General features: G+C 51.4%; 1 protein-coding gene across 3 annotated transcripts in view; it reads right to left on the reverse strand.

Moving 5' to 3' along the window:
• The window catches only part of gsdmeb (gasdermin Eb), a 49,914-nt gene extending 33,225 nt beyond the window's left edge, over window positions 1-16,689 (reverse strand). The window contains exon 1 of one of the 3 annotated variants that reach the window (XM_070880799.1): window positions 16,382-16,689. The gene's annotated coding sequence lies outside the window, so the exon portion shown is untranslated. The remainder of the gene's footprint in view (window positions 1-16,381) is intronic. The other 2 variants (XM_070880798.1, XM_070880797.1) reach the window with 2 other exon arrangements.
• Window positions 16,690-27,059: the final 10,370 nt, after the last annotated feature.

The following is a 27,059-nucleotide window of genomic DNA, read 5'->3' on the forward strand; positions in this document are numbered from 1 at the left end:
CTGCAGCATGAAAATGTAGCTTCTGCGATATGTTTATCTAGGTTTGGTGAAAGGGAAGGACATTTCAATATAATAAATATTCTTAAAATACCCTATCAATATGTAGATAATTTAAAATACCCTTTAAATAATATTTTAAAGAGACTATATAGAACAGTGCAGTTTTGGAAAAACTGGTTTCTTAAGATGTTTAGAAGTAGTTTACTACGTCAGTCATTTTCAGTAATAGCTACAGTTCAACACCAAACTTTACTGGTGACTTTTTGTTTAAAGTTCTGGTAGTTATATCATTTCGCCCAAATACGGTGAGCAGAATCGAGCAATTATAAGTACTGCTCAAACCGACTTTTGAAATTAGACTTTAAAATTACAGCATTGCATGTTTAAAGTGCCTAAGAGCCCAGCACTTCATTAACAGATACATAAATTGCTGTTAAATACAACAACTTGTCCTAGGCTGCATTTACCATACTAGGAAATGCAATTTGTTAATACTGACAAGTTTAAAAAAAAGAAAGAAATTGCATTCAGAAGTTCTGCAGACATAGCTGATTAGGTAGCCAAGATCAATTTGGGTTATTTTGAAAGGACTGCCTAGCAGGTAAAATGCACAAGGTGTGAAGCACAGATTAACAAACTGAAAAGCAAATGGGATGGGTTGAATGGGGTCATTGACACCACTTGGTCTTGCAAAACTAGATATTTGTTTCAGTACAATCACAATGGGGAGAACAATCCAGAGGAAAGGGAAAGAAGGACAATATGGCAGGAAGATTCAGCAGTATGGCCACAGAATTGCAGAGGATTTGGTGCCCTAGGTATAATACGGGTTAGATACATGGACAAGTTTCAACTACAATGTGCCTCCACTACAATTTCAGAAAATCCTCTAATGCTGTAATAATTCCACATCATCTCCCACAACACCCACCCAATTACTTGAGTGAAGCAGAAAGTTTGGTACCAAATTACAGGCAGTTTTCACTTGTCAATTCAAACATACTAAGAACAGGGTTGTAACAGCACCAACTAATTCCAATTAAGACCTTTACGTAGCTCAGAGGAAGTTTATGTTATCTGCTCTGTTTTGCTTGGATTTGAACACAAATCCCATAGGGAGAAAGGATCGTTACTTCTCCAGTTTTGGATTGGACTGTGTCCAGATATTTCTAAATTGGATGTCCATTGTTTCCATTTACATCAATAGCACTTCAGTAAAGAGAGCAAGTAGGTTATTGGCCTGTACAACCAGGAGATGTAAAGCACAAATCTCAGGAAGAGTTTGACAGAGTGCGTGCCTGGTTCCAACTGCAATATTCTGTACAGTGCTGGTGGTATTGAGAAAGGCATGCAGACATTGGTGAGGGTGCAGTGAAGAGAATTAAACTGATTGCTGGGATTGGGCACCCGAGTTACGAGGAGAGGTTGCAGAAGCTAGGAATATTTACACTGGAGAAAACTCGGGTATTCTTGTATGCCCTTTACAGAATCTTAAAAGGGAATAGGGAAGATGAAAATGTTTGACCGTCAAATTCTACAAGAGGGCATAGCCTAAAACTTAGAGGGAAATTGGAGAATTATGCAGAGGGTGGTTAATGCATTAGGGGACTGATAATATAGCAAGTTCAAGAGAGAGCTGGAGAAATGATTATCAAAAATGTGATAATGGAAGAAGGTGGTATCAGTCATATTTCCTAGATAATGGAAGCGGCTAGATGGACTGCAATTGTCGAGTTCAGTCCTGCATATTCCAATGTCTTGTGATACGGAGACATTGTTCATGGTCATTTTATTTTTAAAATCAATAATTTTATTTCCTCAATCAGCTATACTTTAGTTTAATCTTCTTCAGTTTTTAAAATTTACTCCCCATTTTGTTTTGATTGTGCCTCAATTTTGATTTATAGCCTTTAGTTTAGGACAAGATTTTTACCCTTTTATAGGCCACAGACTGAAAAATCTAGCCGAACCAGTGTTTAGTTTAGTGCAAAACTAATGTTTTTCTTTAATGCATTTTTAAAATATTTAGTTTAATATATTGGGTATATCCTATCTGCCTGCCAATACTGCAAACCAGGTTATGAAGGACTCAAATCTATGGAGATAGTTCAATATTGGCACAGTTGTAAATTGCCATTGATTATATTCACACACATTGGACGAGTTCCCTTCAGGTGCAAGGCAGCGTGATTTAATGAAAGCTCAATTTAAATTCAAAAAAGTGCCATTTTTGCACCAGTCACTTTTTAACAAAATTAAATAATATTCCATGCTAGAAAATAGTCATTTGAATAAAGAATAAAGTAATGTGGCTCAATATAACTTTATATTCCTGTTTTTTCCTCTTAAAAGCAATATCTAGAATAATAAATTAATGGTCAAATTGTTTAATATTTTAATTATGTTTCATATATTTGGCACTAATGGCTTTTTTTCAAAAAATATTAGGTAGTAATGATTTTGTTTTAATACAATTATTTGAAGTAATTAAGTGAAAGTAATGCCATCTTTTTGCAGTGGTACCTCAAGTTTTATATCAATATTTCAAGTAATGAAACTATTCAAGTAAATTAATGTAGCTTAGTATATTATTGCAGCAAGGATTCAGTTGTTTATAAATCACATTTAATATATAGCAGTATTTGAATAAGAGCAATGATGAAACAAAATCAACTGTTTCAAGGAATCAATGATCCCAAAGTGTTGAGGCCACTGCAATGGCAGAGCTTCAGAACTGTAAAACAGGTTTATTATCTGTTCAGAATACTTTTACTAAGTGTTAAAAAGCAAATAATTATTTTACTGTTTCAGTTCACAAGTTGACTATAGGCTCAGGAAATGGTTGACAATTCGATAGCTTCCAACCTCTTGCAGGGCCTTCAAACTACAAAAATGATCACGTGCTCAGCAAGGACCAATTAGATATGATTACTGTGAAACACTCAGATGAAAAATGTCAGTCATACAGTGAGCACAGACCAATCAGATGAGACCTAAAGGGTTGACAGTGGATGGGCAATGGCAGACATTTAAAGATCACATGGATGAACTTCAACAATTGTACATCCGTCTGACATAAAAATAAAACGGGGAAGGTGGCTCAACTGTGGCTAACAAGGGAAATTAGGGATAGTGTTAAATCCAAGGAAGAGGCATATAAATTGGCCAGAAAAAGTAGCAAATCTGAGGACTGGGAGAAATTTAGAATTGAGCAGAGGAGAACAAAGGATTTAATTAGGAGGGGGAAAATAGAGTTTGGAATAAGCTTGCAGGAAACATAAAAACTGACTGCAAAAGCTTCTAAAGATATGTGAAGAGAAAACGATTAGTGAAGACAAATGTAGGTCTCTTGCAGTCAGAATCAGGTGAATTTATAATGGAGAACAAAGAAATGGCAGACCAGTTGAACAGATACTTTGGTTCTGTCTTCACTAAGGAAGACACAAATAACCTTCCGGAAATACTAGGGGACCGAGGGTCTAGCAGAAGGAGGAACTGAAGGAAATCCTTATTATTCAGGAAATTGTGTTAGGGAAATTGATGGGATTGAAGGCCAATAGATCCCCAGGGCCTGATAGTCTGCATCCCAGAGTACTTAAGGAAGTGGCCCTAGAAATAGTGGTCATTGGTGATCATTTTACAACATTCTATAGACTCTGGATCAGTTCCTATGGATTGGTGGGTAGCTAATGTAACACCACTTTTTAAAAAAGGAGGGAGAGAAAAAACAGGTAATTATAGACCGGTTAGCCAGACAGCGGAAGTACGTAAAATGTTGGAGTCAATTATTAAAGATGAAATAGCAGCGCATTTGGAAAGCAGTGATAGGATCGGTTCAAGTCAGCATGGATTTATGAAAAGGGAAATCATGCTTGACAAATCTTCTAGAATTTTTTTGAGGATGTAACTAGAGTGGACAAGGGAGAACTAGTGGATGTGGTGTATTTGGACTTACAAAAGGCTTTTGACAAGGTCCCATACGAGATTAGTGTGCAAAATTAAAGCACATAGTATTGGGGGTAATGTACTGACGTGGATAGAGAACTGGTTGGCAGGCAGGAAGCAAAGAGTAGGAATAACGGGTGACTAGTGGTGTACCGCAAGGTTCAGTGCTGGGCCCCCAGCTACTTAGAATATACATTAATGATTTGGACGAAGTAATTAAGTGTAATATCTCCAAGTTTGCAGACGATACTAAGCTGGGTGGTGGTATGAGCTGTGAAGAGGATGCTAAGTGGCTGCAGTGTAACTTGGACAGGTTAGGTGAGTGGGCAAATGCAGTATAATGTGGATAAATGAGAGGTTATCTACTTTGGTGGCAAAAAGAGGCGCAAATTATTTGAATGGTGACAGATTAGGAAAAGGGGAGGTGCAACGAGACCTGGGTGTCATGGTACATCAGTCATTGAAAGTTGGCATGCAAATACAGCAGGCGGTGAAGGCGGCAAATGACATGTTGGCCTTCATAGTGAAATGATGAGAGTATAGGAGCAGGGAGGTCCTGCTGTAGTTGTACCAGGCCCTGGTGAGGCCACACCTTGAATATTGTGTACAGTTTTGGTCTCCTAATCTGAGAAAGGACATTCTTGCTATTGAGGGAGTGCAGCGAAGGTTCACCAGATTGATTCCCGGGATGGCAAGACTGACATATGAAGAAAGACTGGATCGACTAGGCTTATATTCACTGAAATTTAGATGAATGAGAGGGGATCTCATAGAAACATATACAATTCTGACTGGCTTGGACAGGTTCGATGCAGGAAGAATGTTCCCGATGTTGGGGAAGTCCAGAACCAGGGGTCACAGTCTAAGGATAAGGGGTAAGCCATTTAGGACCAAGATGCGGAGAAACTTCTTTACTCAGAGAATTGTGAACCTGTGGAATTCTCTACCACAAAGTTGTTGAGGCCAGTTCATTAGATATATTCAAAAGGGAGTTAGATGTGGCCCTTACGGCTAAAGGGATCAAGAGGTACAGAGAGAAAGCAGGAATGGGGTACTGAATTTGCATGATCAGCCATGATCATATTGAATGGTGATGTAGGCTTGAAGGGCCGAATGGCCTACTCCTGCACCTATTTTCTATATTTCTATGTCAACAGATCTTTAAAAATATTATATCGATTAAGACTTTAATTTAACAAACTAAGCATTAGAGGGTAATCTTCCAATTACTCTGCCACAGCACATGCTCAAAGTTACACTCAAAGCTACACTCAAAGCACATTCCTGGACAATATCCTCTGCTCCATTTTCATTCTGGGCTTAGTAAAAAGTGACAACTCACACTTTCATTATTATTGATTGAACTGTTACTGTATTACTACTAAAATGCAAGAAACCACTCAACATGAAACACATTCACTCATCAAACCCATTCTTATAACTTAAGGACTACCTCACAGTGATGTCCAATCGCAAAATAAATATCTGTACCAGAATTTGTAGAACTCAGCAAAACATACTTTATGAATGACAGATTTTAGAATCTAAGACTACATATCAAATGGACACATATCCCCCTCCCCAAATGATTTCTTTTTTGGGGTATAATTCCACAGGCACCCTGTGCTCCCTTTCCCAAATTGCTGTTATTCACACACAAACCTTTACAGGTTTATTTGAGTGCAGGGAGCATTACAACCAAGCTAATCCTGTCTTTACCCATGATCATACGCAAACTTCCAGTAGGACTCACGGAATCAGAAGTGGCTAATTTCCCTCAGGGCCACTGATCCTAACTGTAGCATCCCTACTCATCAAGGACACCGAGGCTGTCAGGGCCCACTGGAAGGAGCAAATTGAAGATCTCCTCAAATCGAGACTCTGCCTTTGACTCGGGTGTTCTCAACTCCATCCCGCAACATGCGACCCACCACCACCTCAGTGAAACTCCAACACTGCACGAGATAGGCAAAGTCATAAAACAGCTCAAGAGCAAGGCTACGGTTGTGAATGGAATTCCTGCTGAGGCGCTAAGGTATGGTGGAGAGGTGCTGTTGGCACGGATACATGACCTCATCTCTCTCATTTGGAGGGAGGAGAGCATGCCGGGAGATCTCAGACATGCAGTGATCGTAACCATCTTTAAAAAGGGGGGACAAGTCCAACTGCGGCAACTAAAGGGGAATCTCCTGGCTATCAGCCACTGGGAAGGTTGTCACTAGAGTTCTCAACCATCTTCTCCCTGTGGCCGAGGACCTCCTCCCGGAATCACAGTGCGAATTTCGTCCCCTATGGGGCACAACGGACATCGTTGCAGCGAGATAGCTGTAGGAAAAATGCAGGGAGCAGCGCCAGCGCTTATACATGGCCTTTTTCAATCTTACAAAGGCCTTTGACACGGTCAACCGTGAGGGCTTATGGAGCATCCTCCTCAGTTTTGGATGCCCCCAAAAGTTCAGCAACATCCTTTGCCTGCTCCACGACGACATGCAGGCCGTGATCCCTACCAGCAGTTCCATTACAGACCCAATCCACATCTGGACCGGGGTCAAACGGGGCTGCGTCATTGCTCCAACCCTCTTCTCAAATCTTCCTCGCTGCCATGCTCCCCCTCACAGTCAACAAGCTCCCCACTGGAGTGGAACTAAACTACAGAACCAGTGGTAAGCTGTTTAATCTACACCGCCTCCAGGCCAGGTCCAAGATCACCCCAACCTGTCGTTGAGCTGTAGTACACGGACGACACCTGCGTCTGCGCACATTCTGAGACTGAACTCCAGGATATAGTCGATGTATTCACCGAAGCATATGAAAGCATGGGCCTTACACTTAACATCCGTAAGACAAAAGTCCTCCACCAGCCTGTCCTCGCCACACAGCGCTGCCCCCCCCAGTCATCAAGATTCACGGCATGGCCCTCGACAACGTGGACCACTTCCCATACCTCGGGAACCTTTGATCAACAAAGGCAGACATTGACGTGGAGATTCAACATCGCCTCCAGTGCGCCAGTCCAGCCTTTGGTCACCTGAGAAAGGCCAGGCCCTCAAATCTACCACCAAGCTCATGGTCTACAGGGCTGTAGTAATACCCGCCCTCCTGTATGGATCAAAGGCATGGACAATGTACAGAAGGCACCGCAAGTCACTGGGGCTATATCACCAATGATGTCTCCGCAAGATCCTGCAAATCCCCTGGGAGGACAGGCACACCAACATCAGTGTCCTCGCCCAGGCTAACATCCCCAGCATTGAAGCACTGACCACACGCGATCAGCTGCGCTGGGCAGGCCACATAGTTCGCATGCCAGACACGAGGCTCCCTAAACAATTGCTCTATGCGGAGCTCCTTCACGGCAAACGAGCCAAAGGTGGGCAGCGGAAACGTTACAAGGACACCCTCAAAGCCTCTCTGGTGAAGTGCGACATCACCAGTGACACCTGGGAGTCCCTGGCCGAAGACCGGCCTAGGTGGAGAAAGTGCATCCGCGAGGGCATAGAGCTCTTCGAATCTCAATGCTGCGAGCGTGAGGAGGTCAGGCGCAGGCAGCGGAAGGAGTGTGTGGTAAATCAGTTCCAAACCCCCTCCCTCAGGGTCCGTGGCCCTCGCATTGGACTGCTCAGCCACCAAAGGACTCACTTTAGGAGTGGAAGCAAGTCTTCCTCAATTCCGAGGGACTACCTATGATGATGAGCATCTCTACCATTCCCCCTGGCTAGGATCAGATAACTCAGAAGAGTTCAAGTATTGAACTTGCAACCTTCAATTTCAGCATTGCTCAGCTACGCACTCGAGAAACCTGTTGAACCATCATGGCCTTGTTACATGTTTCACTACTAATTTTCTGATTTTTAATAGGTTGGGAGAAAAAAAGTCAAACTAATTACAGTTGGAAAACTAGCCATTTTGTTGAAATAAAATTAGACGCCAGAGCACATATTGCGCTAACTGATAATTCGTTCATGTTGCTTTAAATCAATTCAATCCCACATATACAAGTATTTTGTCTACATTGGATTGTTTTAACAAATGTTAATAGTTACCATTATGCAGTCAGTTTGCTAAATAGTGTACCTCTTTCTGCATCATGGTTAATGAGAACATGTTTAATAATAACGCTAAATGCCAAGAGTTATTCAAATTGGCATGTAGGCTTGGCTGGGCATATCTAATTATATGATAACTTTTTTTTCCCTCCGCAGGGCACATTTACACAGCAAGTCATTTGTCTTCTAGGATAATACTCAATGTTCCATGGTCTTTTCAGTGACTTAATATAGCACACTGAAAATTAACCATTTACTTTAGAAAGTTTGAGTTATATTCACTGCAAATTCTGACTTGTAACAACAGTATCTGAATATTTAGTTAGTACAAGGGGTCCAGATTGTATAGCTCAAACAGAACACTTTAACAGAGCATTTTAATGGAGCCAGTGAAACGTAATACTGTGCCCCAAGATTCAATTGTGAAAACTTTTAGGTATTATCCCATACCCTATGTACTACAAAGTAGAATTTACCCAAAAGTACAAAAATAGTACATGCTGCGAACACAGGTCAGTTAGCATCTGCAAAGAGAGCAAATTAATTATCTCGAATGCAGCTCCTTCTTTAAAACTGAAAAATAAGAATCAAGCAGCCATTTTAATATAAGAGATCATTCGGACAGGTTAGATGCAGGAAGCATCTTCCCGATGTTGGGGGAAGTCCAGAACCAGGGGTCACAGTCTAAGGGGTCACAGTCTAAGGATAAGGGGTAAGCCATATAGGACTGAGATGAGGAGAGACTTTTTCACCCAGAGAGTTGTTAACCTGTGGAATTCTCTACCACAGAAAGTTGTTGAGTCGAGTTTGGTGGACATATTCAAAAGGGAGTTCGATGTGGCCCTTACGGCTAAGGGGATCAGGGGGTATGGAGAGAAGGCTGGGGTGGGGTACTGATGTTGAATGATCAGCCATGATCATAATGAATGGCGGTGCAGGCTCAAAGAGCCGAATGGCCTGCTCCTATTTTCTATAATATACTGTATACAGGAAAAACCTAGAGAAGACTAATGGGTGGGATGACACAGATTACCTCAGTCAAATGACAGACATAATTAGATATTAGAGATGCCAGATTTCCAGCATCCACAGTATTTTACTATTTACTTATTCAAGAGTGTGACTAATTTCACTGTCATGTGACATAAATAAAAGTTACTGTTTATGCAAGGTCAAAGGATGTAAATTACACCCAATGCAAACAATCAAATGAGACTATATCTGTCACCCACTGATTATCTTCTTCCTACAGCTTTTATTTGTGGCTCTAAGGATATATTTACATGAGTCCAGTGCAAAGTGGTTTCAGATTCGCAACGATGCAGTAACAGTGTAATGTAAATAGGTTCACAGTCCTGAATTTGGAGCCGGCAGCGTAGCTATGGAGTACACCGCTGACCTTCAAATGGAATCCACACTTACCTGCTGCGAACCCCCCTTCAAGAAGATGCTTTGAAATGCTGCAGAGTTGTGCGCAGCCCACGGATCACAGGGGCGCACCCTTGTGCCTAAGCGTACCTGGGATCACATGGACCGGTGCTCCTTTCACTAGCCAATCAGCAAACATTTCAACTCGACATCAAAGAACTTGTAAATTAAACGGTGTGATACTCATTAGATTTATTTGACAAGTACAATATGTGGCTTTAAAAAGCACAGGGAATACTAGAATATGTAGTTATTTACTGGAAGACTCAGGAAGTTTAAAGATTAAAATGATCTCATCCCTCAATTCAAGCCTGGCAGGTTCCATTCAGAGTTCGTTTTTAATTATTATACACTTTTTTCACACACCTCCCCTTATGCTGAGCAAACAGGCTCCTGCGCCTGTTTGCACAAGTGGTAACATTTTCCAGCGTAATTGAAGCGCAGGTGGGCAATTAGCTCAATTTTTAGCCTGCACATCATTTCAATGAGGACTTGAAAGTCGCAGCGGATCATCTGTCTATTCGGAACTTGACATATCGCAGGTTCGGCATTTAACACGTGTGCAGACACATGCGGAAAACCCAAACTTGCGGTCAATTTCAAAGGCGGTATGACGGCATATCTCTCTCAAATTCAGGTCCAATAAGTCAAGCACTGACTATAAAATGAAGTGGCGTCTCAGTCTACTCCACTCCTGTGTCAAGTTAGGCCCTTACCCTCCGGCTGCACTAGCACCGGTGCAAAGCAAAACCGCCCAACACTGCAGCTGTAAGTGAAACCGCACCCAAAATAGCCCCGCACCGGAATCTTCCACCCTGGAATAGCAGGCCCCTTTTTGGTGTGGACGCGGTCATTCTCGATACCAGCGACCGCCTGAGAAGAACCGCATCCAAAGAATGTCAAAACGTGTTGTTTCATGGTGCCATAATACAAGTTACCAAATCACAATTGTATTCAATAATTTGTTAGCGAAATGTAATGTTACTTTATAAGCTATGAAGTAGCACATCTGCATAAGCAGAAATTCTCATCAAGACTATAAGGAATCCAGGTTTGAATTGTGCTCTGATGAAAGCTCACGCCTAACGCGTTTTCAGAGGCAGGCCGTGGGGAGCGCGTTTACATTTACATTTACTCCTGATTTGGCTTTTGAATCGGTTCTGTAACCGCGATATAACGATCACTTTTTCTAACTTCTATTGTGGTCAAAATGTGCCCGGATTCGGAGTGTGATTCAAGCATCTTTCTTACATCAGCCATGAAGACATGCACAAAAACACGGAACCAAACCACCTGAAATACACAAATTGGTTAGTCACAGAATGAACTGGAGGCAAATGTTTGATATTCAGACCGGGAAATAAACCAATCTTCTTCAAAACTAGATTCAGTAGATACAGAGAAGACGATGTTTCCCGAACGGAAATAGTTTACGACAGTTACATTTCTAAATGATGAAATGCGAGTGTGTGAAATCTCACAACCAACAGAGTCCAGCGGTCCCGAGCTCCCGCTAACTGGTTTACCGGGAATTCTTTACAAAATCTTGCGCCAGAGGACCGATTGACACAGAGCTCCGCCCGGATTTCCCGAGAACTGAAAACAAGCAAAACGCCCTTCAAAAACAGCCCAAGCAATCCGGCGGGAGCAGAGTGTTTGGGGTTGTGGAGCCGGCTCTCCGGGCCATACAGCGGCACAGCAGCTCAGTCAGTCCCTCCCAAATACCCACGGAGACCTCACACCCCCCCCGCACCCAGGGAGACTCAGCCCTCCCCCCATCCCCAGGGAGACCCCCCCCACCCCGGGAGATCTCTCTCCCCCCCTCCCCCACCCCAGGGAGACGCACACCCACCACATCGCCGCCCCCCTCCCCCCAACAGACACCGGGAGACACCCCCACCCCCCAACAGACACAGGGAGACACACCCCCCCCCACACACACAGGGAGACACCAACCCCCCCCACACACACACACACGGAGACACCCACCCCCCCACCCCCCCACACACAGGGAGACACCCACCCCCCCACACACACACACAGGGAGACAGCCACCCCACACACACACACACACACACAGGGAGACACTCCCCCACACACACACGGAGGGGGAGGGGAGGGGAGGGGAGAGGGAGAGACACACACACACACCCAGGGAGGGAGACACACACACACACCCACCCAGGGAGGGAGACACACACACACACCCACCCAAGGAGGGAGGGAGAGACACACACACACCCCCACCCAAGGAGGGAGGGAGACACACACACACACCCCCCCACCCAGGGAGGGAGACACACACACACACCCCCACCCAGGGAGGGAAACACACACACCCAGGGATGGAAACACACACACACACACACCCAGGGATGGAAACACACACACACACACACACACACCCCCACCCAGGGATGGAAACACACACACACACACACACACACACAGGGATGGAAACACACACACACACACACACAGGGATGGAAACACACACACACAGGGATGGAAACACACACACACAGGGATGGAAACACACACACACACACACAGGGATGGAAACACACACACACACACACACAGGGATGGAAACACACACACACACACACACAGGGATGGAAACACACACACACACACACAGGGATGGAAACACACACACACACACACACAGGGATGGAAACACACACACACACACACAGGGATGGAAACACACACACACACACACCCAGGGATGGAAACACACACACACACACACCCAGGGATGGAAACACACACACACACACACACACCCAGGGATGGAAACACACACACACACACACCCAGGGATGGAAACACACACACCCAGGGATGGAAACACACACACACAGGGATGGAAACACACACACACAGGGATGGAAACACACACACACAGGGATGGAAACACACACACACACAGGGATGGAAACACACACACACACAGGGATGGAAACACACACACACACAGGGATGGAAACACACACACACACAGGGATGGAAACACACACACACACAGGGATGGAAACACACACACACACAGGGATGGAAACACACACACACACAGGGATGGAAACACACACACACACAGGGATGGAAACACACACACACACAGGGATGGAAACACACACACACACAGGGATGGAAACACACACACACACAGGGATGGAAACACACACACACACAGGGATGGAAACACACACACACAGGGATGGAAACACACACACACACAGGGATGGAAACACACACACACACAGGGATGGAAACACACACACACACACACCCAGGGATGGAGGGAGACACACACACACCCACCCAGGGATGGAGGGAGACACACACACACCCAAACCCAGGGATGGAGGGAGACACACACACACCCCAACCCAGGGATGGAGGGAGACACACACACACCCCAACCCAGGGATGGAGGGAGACACACACACACCCCAACCCAGGGATGGAGGGAGACACACACACACCCCAACCCAGGGATGGAGGGAGACACACACACACCCCAACCCAGGGATGGAGGGAGACACACACACACCCCAACCCAGGGATGGAGGGAGACACACACACACCCCAACCCAGGGATGGAGGGAGACACACACACACCCCAACCCAGGGATGGAGGGAGACACACACACACCCCAACCCAGGGATGGAGGGAGACACACACACACCCCAACCCAGGGATGGAGGGAGACACACACACACCCCAACCCAGGGATGGAGGGAGACACACACACACCCCAACCCAGGGATGGAGGGAGACACACACACACCCCAACCCAGGGATGGAGGGAGACACACACACACCCCAACCCAGGGATGGAGGGAGACACACACACACCCCAACCCAGGGATGGAGGGAGACACACACACACCCCAACCCAGGGATGGAGGGAGACACACACACACCCCAACCCAGGGATGGAGGGAGACACACACACACCCCAACCCAGGGATGGAGGGAGACACACACACACCCCAACCCAGGGATGGAGGGAGACACACACACACCCCAACCCAGGGATGGAGGGAGACACACACACACCCCAACCCAGGGATGGAGGGAGACACACACACACCCCAACCCAGGGATGGAGGGAGACACACACACACCCCAACCCAGGGATGGAGGGAGACACACACACACCCCAACCCAGGGATGGAGGGAGACACACACACACCCCAACCCAGGGATGGAGGGAGACACACACACACCCCAACCCAGGGATGGAGGGAGACACACACACACCCCAACCCAGGGATGGAGGGAGACACACACACACCCCAACCCAGGGATGGAGGGAGACACACACACACCCCAACCCAGGGATGGAGGGAGACACACACACACCCCAACCCAGGGATGGAGGGAGACACACACACACCCCAACCCAGGGATGGAGGGAGACACACACACACCCCAACCCAGGGATGGAGGGAGACACACACACACCCCAACCCAGGGATGGAGGGAGACACACACACACCCCAACCCAGGGATGGAGGGAGACACACACACACCCCAACCCAGGGATGGAGGGAGACACACACACACCCCAACCCAGGGATGGAGGGAGACACACACACACCCCAACCCAGGGATGGAGGGAGACACACACACACCCCAACCCAGGGATGGAGGGAGACACACACACACAGGGATGGAAACACACACACACACACACACCCAGGGATGGAAACACACACACACACCCAGGGATGGAAACACACACACACACCCAGGGATGGAAACACACACACACACCCAGGGATGGAAACACACACACACCCAGGGATGGAAACACACACACACCCAGGGATGGAAACACACACACACCCAGGGATGGAAACACACACACACACAGGGATGGAAACACACACACACACACACACCCAGGGATGGAAACACACACACACACACACACCCAGGGATGGAAATACACACACACACACACAGGGATGGAAACACACACACCCACACACAGGGATGGAAACACACACACCCACACACAGGGATGGAAACACACACACACACACACCCAGGGATGGAAACACACACACACACACCCAGGGATGGAAACACACACACACACACACACACACACACACAGGGATGGAAACACACACACACCCACACACACACACACACAGGGATGGAAACACACACACACACACACACACACACACACCCAGGGATGGAAACACACACACACACCCAGGGATGGAAACACACACACACACCCAGGGATGGAAACACACACACACACACACAGGGATGGAAACACACACACACAGGGATGGAAACACACACACACACAGGGATGGAAACACACACACACACAGGGATGGAAACACACACACACACAGGGATGGAAACACACACACACACAGGGATGGAAACACACACACACACAGGGATGGAAACACACACACACACAGGGATGGAAACACACACACACACAGGGATGGAAACACACACACACACAGGGATGGAAACACACACACACACAGGGATGGAAACACACACACACACACAGGGATGGAAACACACACACACACACAGGGATGGAAACACACACACACACACAGGGATGGAAACACACACACACACACACAGGGATGGAAACACACACACACACACAGGGATGGAAACACACACACACACACAGGGATGGAAACACACACACACACACAGGGATGGAAACACACACACACACACACAGGGATGGAAACACACACACACACACACAGGGATGGAAACACACACACACACACACACAGATGGAAACACACACACACAGGGATGGAAACACACACACACAGGGATGGAAACACACACACACAGGGATGGAAACACACACACACAGGGATGGAAACACACACACACAGGGATGGAAACACACACACACACAGGGATGGAAACACACACACACACACACACCCACACCCAGGGATGGAAACACACACACACACAGGGATGGAAACACACACACACACAGGGATGGAAACACACACACACACAGGGATGGAAACACACACACACACACACACCCACACCCAGGGATGGAAACACACACACACACACACACCCACACCCAGGGATGGAAACACACACACACACAGGGATGGAAACACACACACACACAGGGATGGAAACACACACACACACACACACCCACACCCAGGGATGGAAACACACACACACACAGGGATGGAAACACACACACACACAGGGATGGAAACACACACACACACACACACCCACACCCAGGGATGGAAACACACACACACACACACAGGGATGGAAACACACACACACACACACAGGGATGGAGGGAGACACACACACACACACACACCCAAACCCAGGGATGGAGGGAGACACACACACACACACACACACACACCCAAACCCAGGGATGGAGGGAGACACACACACACCCCAACCCAGGGATGGAGGGAGACACACACACACCCCAACCCAGGGATGGAGGGAGACACACACACACCCCAACCCAAGGATGGAGGGAGACACACACACACCCCAACCCAGGGATGGAGGGAGACACACACACACCCCAACCCAGGGATGGAGGGAGACACACACACACCCCAACCCAGGGATGGAGGGAGACACACACACACCCCAACCCAGGGATGGAGGGAGACACACACACACACAGAGGGAGATACACCCCCCGGAGACACACATACCACACACACACACACAGGGACAGACACAACTCCCCACCCCACACACGCACAGAGACACAGCCCGCCACCCCCGCACGCACACACCCAGGGAGGGAGAGACACCCAGGGAGGGAGACGCGGAGACGCACACACCCCACACACGGAGACAGAGGTATACACACACACACAGGGAGACACCCCCACCCCACACACAGCGAGATAAAGGCGTCAGCACCGACACCTACCTCAGCGCGACCCGCTGCAGTGAAACCAATGGACGGAAGGACCGACAGGGAGCAGCAGTGTCCCCGCTCACTGCAGCTTCTGGGCGGGACGGGGATGGGACGAGATAGGACGGGGCTCCGCCGCCGCCGCCGGCAGTGGGCCAACAAGATGATAAATCACAGAGCACTCAGTCAATAGGCGAGGACAATCCGACCTTGCATCGGGGATAAGTTGCTGCAATTCTTGTTTGGCGCCGACCCACCCGGTGGGGGGAGAAGTAGCAGCAACTGGGACTGTGTGTGCGCTGCAAACTGGCGCTAAACTCATTCAGGGATGTCCAGCCCCCTTTCCTACCAGCAGCGTTGCCAACTCTGGTTGGAGACGTAATTGGAGGCTTGGTCACGTGACATTCGGAGCCCATGATGTCAGCAATGTTATTACATTTAACTTCTAACGTTTCAGAGTGCTGCGGTTGAGCCTTTCGCTGGTTTGGTGCTGACAGCTGTTGTGCAAGAAGTTGCAAGAACCAGAAGACCAGCAGGTGAAACAGGGAAACCGAGGGCGAGAAGCGATTCGCAGAGGGGAAACCAGAGGTGGAAGGAAATTTGATTCCACCATCGACTAACAGAAAAACTGAAATTACACTGACAACTAATATTAATACTGGTAACACTCACAACCAACAGTACTACAATAACTCACTGATGATCTATAGGTAACTGTTAGTAACAGGTGTAACACCCCAATATCCTACCTGTAACTAGTAGTGTGGTGTCCCTGCACCTTACTACAAACTCACACGAGGCATGGATTATATCAGACACGGTTACTCTGTGACTTTCACCTTTATTGCCAGGACCAAGGAGTGCTGACCCTGGGTGGGACTTCCCCTTTTGTACCTGGAAACCCAGGTGAGGAGTGTCTCCCGCAAGTTCACCCTCTGTGGTCAGGGTGTGCCTTTCTATGGTACAGGTACAGTACTATGTCATTGCAAGATGGTTAAATACATGACAAGTAGTAATCCTATAATTCACTGATATTCATCCTTAAACTACAGCCAGAATCTCCCAATAAGAACATAAGAACTAAAGAACATAAGAATTAGGAACAGGAGTAGGCCATCTAACCCCTCGAGCCGGCTCCGCCATTCAAAAAGATCATGGCTGATCTGGCCGTGGACTCAGCTCCACTTACGCGCCCGCTCCCCATAACCCTTAATTCCCTTATTGGTTAAAAATCTATCTATCTGTGATTTGAATACATTCAATGAGCTAGCCTCAACTGCTTCCTTGGGCAGAGAATTCCACAGATTCACAACCCTCTGGGAGAAGAAATTCCTTCTCAACTCGGTTTTAAATTGTCTCCCCCATATTTTGAGGCTGTGCCCCCTAGTTCTAGTCTCCCCGACCAGTGGAAACATCCTCTCTGCCTCTATCTTGTCTATCCCTTTCATTATTTTAAATGTTTCTATAAGATCACCCCTCATCCTTCTGAACTCCAACGAGTAAAGACCCAGTCTACTCAATCTATCATACGGTAACCCCCTCGTCTCCAGAATCAGCCTAGTGAATCGTTTCTGTACCCCCTCCAAAGCTAGTATATCCTTCCTTAAGTAAGGTGACCAAAACTGCACGCAGTACTCCAGGTGCGGCCTCACCAATACCCTGTACAGTTGCAGCAGGACCTCCCTGCTTTTGTACTCCATCCCTCTCGCAATGAAGGCCAACATTCCATTCATCTTCCTAATTACCTGCTGCACCTGCAAACTAACTTTTTGGGACAAAAAAAAACAAAAAAGAAAAAAAGGGCCTTGTAAATGTCTGGTGTGTCATCCAGGTCGGGTGGCACGGATAAATTTTTTATGTTTTGCAGGTAGACTCTAAAAGAGTTTCATGCACAAGGAACCAATGGTAGAGCAGTGGAGGCGTGTCCTGCACAGTTGGAGCTGAGCTGCAGTGAGGAGAGGAGCTACCAACCTTAGCTCCTGCCTTGGAAGGCCTGGAGAGCCCTGAGAACAGCCCAGGAAGAGAAGGGAGGAAGGGGCTTCACCACCAACTTTCACCCAGAGGGAGAGGAGGAGAAAAGAAAACTTTTTTAACAACTTTTTACCATTCTGCAAAGAGTTGGAGAGAGGGGGAAAAGACCAACAACAACAACATCCAGTGTGGAAGGAGGGAGACTCTACCATTCTACAGGTGGGTGTGGGTGCATTTCCCTAAAAGACTTTGTTGTATCGGTGGGGGGAGGAAAGAAGACCACTGAGGGCCGGAACATCGCGGGGGGTGTGTGTGTGTGTGGAAAGTGTGTGTGGGGGCCTTGCTTACAACTAGGCCCCACACACAACTGAACCCCCCCCCCCCCCCCCCGCCAATTGCCTAGCCTGGGATAGCTGGAGCTACCAGGCTGAAGATTTCTTTAAATCACCAATTGAATATCGTTAGGAGTGTGTGCCTGGTGGCTCTAGCTGCCCCAGGTGAAGACATCTTCTCCCCCCACCTGAAGACCAACCCAAAGACTGTGCTTGTGTGTTTTGCCATCTGGGGAGTGCACCCACCCACAGCTGTGAGGGGAGACCTGCCCTCGCAGTTCCCCCCCTTCCCACCCCCCTCTCTCTTTCTCTGTTATTCTCTGTTTCTCCCCTCTCTCTCTGAGAGCCCTTTTCCTCCCAAATTAATTTTAAAAAAACAATTGAGACAACTGAGCAGAGGGAGCAAGGCCCCTCCCCAATTGCCAACTAGGGGAGAGGTGTGCCTCGTTAAGAGCTCCTCTGCTCAGTCAAATCAAATGAGGCCAATCAAGACCATTAAGGCCTGTGACTTTGGGGTGGGTGTAGCCCTTAAAGGGACCCCGTGATGGCGACCCCATCCACGCCGGTGGCAGGGCCAGCAAGAACATATGCGCAGGTGGCAACCGCTTCCACGGCACCTCCTGCGCCACCTGCTGCCCTGCCACCCTTTCGACTTATTACTAAAAAACACGGGGTCAAGAGCTACACTCACCCCACAATGACCATCGAGGAGTGCGTGCGGGCGATGGCTGGGGTAGTCGGCCCCTCGGCCATTGTCGCAGCCTCCAAGATGTCTGGGAAGGCCGTGTTCTTCCTGGGGTCGGAGCGGGCGGTGTCCCTGGCCCTCGAAAAGGGGCTCACGGTGGGCGGGACGTTCCTGCCGGTGGACCCTCTCGAGGCCACCACGCAGAGGGTCATCATATCGAACGTCCCGCCCTTTGTTCCCGCTGAGCTCCTCCTCCCTCACCTACACCAACTGGGGGAGGTAAGGTCGGGGATCAACCCCATACCGCTTGGCCTCCGGGAGAACAGCCTGCGCCACGTGTTCTCCTTCCGCCGCCAGCTCTTTGTCCGGCTGGCGCGGGAGGAGACGACGGAGGGAAGTTTCAATGTGGTGCACGAGGGGACTGCCTACCGCGTCTTCTGGACGTCGGACGGCGTGCGGTGCCATGCCTGTAGGGAGGTGGGGCATGTTCGTAAGAACTGCCCCGCCTCCAAGGCCGCCAAACCACCGAGGGCGGCCAAGGCTGGCGCCGCCGCCACCCCTCCCCCTAGTTGCGTCCGCGTGCCGGGAGCCGTAGGTGCGCGGGCATCGTCGGGGGCCTTTGTTTTCACGGCCTCCGGCGGGGGGGAGGGAGAGCGTCCGATCGAAAAGAAGGCGCGGAAGAAGACGAGACATCTAGAGGCGGGTCCCCTCATTGCGCCGGAAAGTTTGACCACCGCGCTCAGCCCAACCCAGTCACCGGCGAGCGCGGGGTGCCCTGAGCCCGTGCCCGAGCCCTTGACCAATACCGCAGAGGGGCTCGGGCGAGGGCAAGATAAGGAAAAGGGGGGGGCGGAGCGGGAGGCCTCGGCAGACATGGAGGTCTCCCTCCCTCCGCGCACCCCCAGGAACAAAAGGAGGCACCGCCCCAATGAGGCGGAGGGGGAACAAAATCCCTCCGCGGAGGAGGCGGTGCCTGCCGCATGTCCCGCGTCCCCCACCAGCGCCCCCAAATTGCGCTGTAGGCGCGAGGAGTCTTTCCCCGGGAAGGGTGAGGCAGTCGAGGCTGCCCAGCCGCTGCCTCCTGGGGAGGGCGTGGAAGATCTGCCTGTCGTGGGGGGCGTGGGGCCAGCGGAAGAATGCGTAGCCGCCGGGTCGAGCGTCCCGGGGACTGAGGCGGGCGGGGCCGAAAAGGCCGAACCTGAGCCCGCCCAGCCAATACCCAACTTCCCCCGGGATTTGCTCGACTCGGCAGAAACTGAAAATGCCAATTTTAATATACATCCACACGCTGGGCCGGGGGGTGGCGGCGGGGAGGGGGAAGAACAACAACCCTCGCCCCCTACTTTGGAGCTGAGGGACTTGGTGGACCTGGAGAACTTCCTAAACCAGGTCTCTCCGTGTTCCCCGGCTCCTGGGACGGAGGAGGAACCCCTTCCGCTGTCGCTTCCCAACCCAGCACCAATTTTAAAAGAGCCCAGTGGGGACTCCTCTGCCGACGATCCTGGGGGTGGGATCGGGGCAGAGCCAGGGCCAGATGGAGCGGCCGGGCCGTTTGCCGTACCTCGTGCGGTCGACGGGCCGGCTGCTAGCGGCGACCTCCCGGAGGGGGACGGGAACTCGGTGGAGGACGCGGGTGAAGATCTCGAGTCCATCGCCAGTGAGGCGGTGGATCTGCTCGCGGCCGCCACTGAGACCCTCCTCATTCCCGCAGAGGAACTCCTGGACTTTTTGGTCCAGTGCCGGGGTCGCCGCGACCAAGCCCGTCTGGCCCTGGAAAGATGGTCCGAGCCGGGGCTGCTCATCGCGTCCGTCCGCGCCGCCGCTAAAACCATGGCCGCGGGCGGGCCCTTATCAAAGGCTCATGGCCTTGAGCTGCGCCGGCTCAAAAAGTTCCTCGCTGGGCTGCTGAAGGAGTGGAGGTCAACAAACGACTCCACTCCCTCCCCACAATAGGTTAGGTAGAGGCTGCACTATGCTCTAGTCATGAAGATAACCATAGCCAGCCTCAACATCAACGGCAGCAGAGAGGCACGCCGTAGATTTAACAATTTTTCGCTCCTGCGGGAGGGGAAATATGCGGTGTGCTTCCTGCAAGAAACCCACACCGTTCCGGGAGACGAAGCCACATGGCTCCTGGAATGGCAAGGAGAGGTCCGCTTGAGCCACCTCACCGCTACTTCTAGTGGGGTGGCCATCTTGCTGGGCCCGCATTTTCAGCCGGAGATCTTGGGGGTCGAGGAGCCCGTGCCAGGCCGCTTGCTGCACGTAACGGATCGCCTGGGGGACGTGCCGCTCCATCTCATGAACGTGTACGCCCCTCAGCCCGGCCCGCAGCAAACGCGCTTCTTCGAAGAAGTGTCCGCTCTTCTTGGCTCCGTCGACGTCGGCGACTGCATTGTCCTTGGGGGGGATTTTAACTGCACCCTCGAGGCGAGGGACCGCTCCGGTGCCCCGCAGTGCATGACGGCGATGGAGAAGTTGAGGGACCTGGTCGGGTCCTTCGACTTGGTGGACGTCTGGCGAAATCTCCACCCCGACTCCAGCGCCTTTACTTGGGTGAGGCCTGGAGTAGGATGGTCTAGAGTCGACCGCCTTTACGTGTCTCGGGCGTACGTTTCCTGCGTCCCGGCGGTCTCCATGCGGCCGGTGCCATGTTCCGACCACCACCTGGTGTGGGCGGAGCTCGCTTCGCTCCGCGCGAGGACGGGGTCCGCGTACTGGCATTTTAATAACCGGCTGCTGGAGGACGTACGGTTCCAGGACTCGTTCCGTCGATTCTGGTCCGACTGGAGAAGGAAGCAGGGGGGCTTCCCCTCCTTGAGGCTATGGTGGGACGTGGGCAAGGCTCACGTCCGCGTCTTCTGTCAAGAGTACGCGAGGGGGTCGACCAAGAGGCGGGCGGCCAGAGTCGGGCGCCTAGAAAAAGAGGTGCTCGACCTGGAAGCCCGTCTCGGTCAAGTCGTCCAGGACCCGGCCCTGCGGACGGTGTACGAAGCGAAGAAGGCCGCGCTGAAGGACCTGCAGCTCGTCGGGTCCCGAGGCGCGTTCGTGAGGTCGCGGATCCGGTTCCTGCGGGATCTGGACCGCGGCTCCCCCTTCTTCTACTCGCTGGAAAAAAGGCAGAGTGGCCGTAAGCAGCTCTTGACGCTGCTGGCCGACGACGACTCTCTCGTCTCGGATCCGGAGGGCGTCAACAACAGGGCCCGTGAATATTACGGGGCTCTGTTCTCTCCGGATCCGTCCAGCGAGGAAGTGCGTAGAGTTTTGTGGGAGGACCTGCCGAAGGTCAGCCCGGAGGGCGCCGAAAATCTGGAAGCTCCGCTAAGCCTGGCGGAGCTGACCGGTGCCCTCGCCCGGCTCTCGAGGGGAAAATCCCCGGGGCTGGACGGGCTGACCGTGGAGTTCCACAGGGCATTCTGGGACGTCCTGGGGGGCGACTACGCGCGGGTCCTGGGGGAAAGTCTGGCGACCGGGGAGATGCCCCTCTCTTGGCGCAGGGCAGTCATCGTCCTGCTGCCTAAGAAGGGCGATCTCCGCCTCCTTAAGAACTGGCGCCCGGTCTCCCTCCTCAGCACGGACTACAAAATCTTCGCCAGGGCGATGTCTGCTCGCCTTGGTGCCGTGCTGGACCACATGATCCACCCCGACCAGTCCTACACGGTCCTGGGCCGGACAATCCACGATAACATCCATCTGGTCCGGGGCCTCATCCATTGTTCCCAGGAGGCTGGTCTGTCGGTCGCCTTCCTATCCCTCGACCAAGAGAAGGCGTTCGACAGGGTGGATCACGACTATCTGCTCGGAACTCTGCGCGCTTTCGGGTTCGGGACGCATTTCGTCGCCCGGATCCGCATTTTGTACGCTGCCGCGGAGTGTCTGATTAAGGTTAACGGGTCCTTGACGGCGCCCCTTCGCTTTAGGAGAGGGATGCGCCAGGGATGCCCCATGTCCGGCCAGTTAAAAGCCGTTTGCGTGGAGCCTTTCCTGCGCCTCTTGCGGACGAGGTTGACGGGACTGGCTCTGCAAGGGCCGGTGGTGGAGGTCGTCCTCTCGGCTTACGCCGATGACGTGCTCCTCGCGGTAGAGGATCCCGCTGACCTGCGGAGGATGCGTGAGTGCCAGGAGATTTACTCGGCCGCGTCCTCCGCCAGGTTCAACTGGGAGAAATGTTCCGGACTCCTGGTGGGTCAGTGGCGGGTGGACTCCCTGCCGGAGGAGCTCAGGCCTTTTGCCTGGAGCACGACCCATCTCCTCCATCTGGGAGTCTACCTTAGCCCCGACGAGGGAGCCTGGCCGGCGAACTGGCAGGAGCTGGAGGCCAAGGTCGCCGCTCGCCTAGGACGCTGGACAGGACTGCTCCGAGTGCTGTCCTACAGGGGTCGAGCGCTAGTCATAAACCAGCTGGTGGCCGCAATGTTGTGGTACCGGCTGGTCACTTTGACCCCTCCCCCTGCGTTTGTCGCCAAGATACAGAAGAAGCTGGTGGACTTCTTCTGGAACAACAGGAAGCACTGGGTCTCTGCCGCGGCTTTGAGTCTCCCGCTTGAGGAGGGCGGTCAGTCGTTGGTGTGCGTCAGCGCCCAGCTCGCGACTTTCCGTCTTCAGACCCTGCAGAGATACCTTTACGTCGAGCCCCCTCCTAGGTGGTGTGCTCTGGCGAGGTATTTCTTCCGCCAGCAGCGCGACCTCAATTATGACACGCAGCTCCTGTTTGTGAACTTGGGGGGTGCCAGGACCGCCCTCCGGGAGCTGCCTGTCTTTTACAGGGAACTCATCAGGGTCTGGAACAAAGTCTCCACCAAGCGCAGCTCTCCGCCGGCTGGAGTGGCGGCCGTCCTGCAGGAGCCGCTGCTCGGGAATCCGTACCTCCACGGCCGAGGTTTCATGTGGCGGTCGGAAGAGAGGGCTGTGGCTGGTGAGGTGACCAGGGTCAGGGACCTGCTCGATGGCGGAGGAGCGGGCTGGATGGCGCCAGACACGCTGGCGCGGCGCCTAAACTCTGCCAACGTCCGCCACGTGGCCGATGCCATCGAGTCGCTAAAAACAGCTCTGGGCCCTGACTCCGTTAGGTGCATCGAGGAGGCTCAAGCACGTGGGGAGATCCCGTCCGAACTGACCCCCGTCCGGACGGAATTCCTCATCGGCGCCAAACCCCGGAACCTCCCTCGGGGGCCGGCGCCTCACAACTTGAGCCGCCTCGGGGAAATCCCCTCCGTGCCTTTCAGTTCCGCGCGGAGGGGTTTCCTGTACGGGCTGCTCCTGCACACCCTCAACTTTGCCATCCTTGCCTGCCGTCCGGACACGCCATGGCGTACCATCTTGCCGTCCGGAGGAGGCGGGGGTCCCCGATGGAGGGCACTCTACGCAGGGGTCCTCCCACTATTCATCGGGGACTTGGCCTGGAGGGTGGTGCACGGAGCAGTGCCGTGCAACAAATTTTTAAGCCGGTTCACGGACTCCCAGGCCGCCTGCAATTTCTGCGGTCTGGAGGAGTCCGTGTTCCATGTTTTTATTGAGTGCACGAGGTTGCAGCCCCTGTTCCATTATTTGAAGGGGCTGCTCCTGAAATTCTGGCTGCACTTCAGTCCCACCCTCCTGATCTTTGGGCACCCTGTGCGGAGGGGAGTGGGTAGGTCCGAAGGCCTCCTCGTAGGACTGCCTGCCTCTCTTCCGCTCTTACATCCGGTCCAGGGTGTCCTTGGAGATGGAGCACGCGGTGTCCACCGGTACGCTCGCGGCCTTCCGCGAGAGGTGGGCATCGGAGGGACTGGAGTGCATCATCACGCCCGGCAACCAAATTTTAATTTGATTTTACGTTTTAAAGTTTAATTTGTTTTCATTGCCGATGCTTTTAGTCTCCCCCTCCCCTTTTATAGGGGGCACTGGAAAAATTTGATTTTAGCGCCCCAAAAAAACCAAAAAATAAATAAATAAATAAAAAAAGGGGCCTTGAAAATGTCTGCTGTGTCACCCAGGTCGGGTGGCATGGTCTTAATGTTTATGTTTTTGCAGGTAAACTCAAAAGAGTTAGACTCTAAAAGAGTTTCATGCACAAGGAACCAATGGTAGAGCAGTGGAGGCGTGTCCTGCACAGTTGGAGCTGAGCTGCAGTGAGGAGAGGAGCTACCAACCTTAGCTCCTGCCTTGGAAGGCCTGGAGAGCCCTGAGAACAGCCCAGGAAGAGAAGGGAGGAAGGGGCTTCACCACCAACTTTCACCCAGAGGGAGAGGAGGAGAAAAGAAAACGTTTTAACAACTTTTTACCATTCTGCAAAGAGTTGGAGAGAGGGGGAAAAGACCAACAACAACAACATCCAGTGTGGAAGGAGGGAGACTCTACCATTCTACAGGTGGGTGTGGGTGCATTTCCCTAAAAGACTTTGTTGTATCGGTGGGGGGAGGAAAGAAGACCACTGAAGGCCGGAACATCGCGGGGGGTGTGTGTGTGTGTGGAAAGTGTGTGGAGGCCTTGCTTACAACTAGGCCCCACACACAACTGAACGCCCCCCCCCCCGCCAATTGCCTAGCCTGGGATAGCTGGAGCTACCAGGCTGAAGATTTCTTTAAATCACCAATTGAATATCGTTAGGAGTGTGTGCCTGGTGGCTCTAGCTGCCCCAGGTGAAGACATCTTCTCCCCCCACCTGAAGACCAACCCAAAGACTGTGCTTGTGTGTTTTGCCATCTGGGGAGTGCACCCACCCACAGCTGCGAGGGGAGACCTGCCCTCGCAGTTCCCCCCCCTTCCCACCCCCCTCTCTCTTTCTCTGTTATTCTCTGTTTCTCCCCTCTCTCTCTGAGAGCCCTTTTCCTCCCAAATTAATTTAAAAAAAACAATTGAGACAACTGAGCAGAGGGAGCAAGGCCCCTCCCCAATTGCCAACTAGGGGAGAGGTGTGCCTCGTTAAGAGCTCCTCTGCTCAGTCAAATCAAACGAGGCCAATCAAGACCATTAAGGCCTGTGACTTTGGGGTGGGTGTAGCCCTTAAAGGGACCCCGTGATGGCGACCCCATCCACGCCGGTGGCAGGGCCAGCAAGAACATATGCGCAGGTGGCAACCGCTTCCACGGCACCTCCTGCGCCACCTGCTGCCCTGCCACCCTTTCGACTTATTACTAAAAAACACGGGGTCAAGAGCTACACTCACCCCACAATGACCATCGAGGAGTGCGTGCGGGCGATGGCTGGGGTAGTCGGCCCCTCGGCCATTGTCGCAGCCTCCAAGATGTCTGGGAAGGCCGTGTTCTTCCTGGGGTCGGAGCGGGCGGTGTCCCTGGCCCTCGAAAAGGGGCTCACGGTGGGCGGGACGTTCCTGCCGGTGGATCCTCTCGAGGCCACCGCGCAGAGGGTCATCATATCGAACGTCCCGCCCTTTGTTCCCGCTGAGCTCCTCCTCCCTCACCTACACCAACTGGGGGAGGTAAGGTCGGGGATCAACCCCATACCGCTTGGCCTCCGGGAGAACAGCCTGCGCCACGTGTTCTCCTTCCGCCGCCAGCTCTTTGTCCGGCTGGCGCGGGAGGAGACGACGGAGGGAAGTTTCAATGTGGTGCACGAGGGGACTGCCTACCGCGTCTTCTGGACGTCGGACGGCGTGCGGTGCCATGCCTGTAGGGAGGTGGGGCATGTTCGTAAGAACTGCCCCGCCTCCAAGGCCGCCAAACCACCGAGGGCGGCCAAGGCTGGCGGCGCCGCCACCCCTCCC

Source organism: Pristiophorus japonicus, chromosome 5 (genome assembly GCF_044704955.1).
Source record: "Pristiophorus japonicus isolate sPriJap1 chromosome 5, sPriJap1.hap1, whole genome shotgun sequence".
NCBI classification, from domain to species: Eukaryota; Metazoa; Chordata; class Chondrichthyes; family Pristiophoridae; genus Pristiophorus; species Pristiophorus japonicus.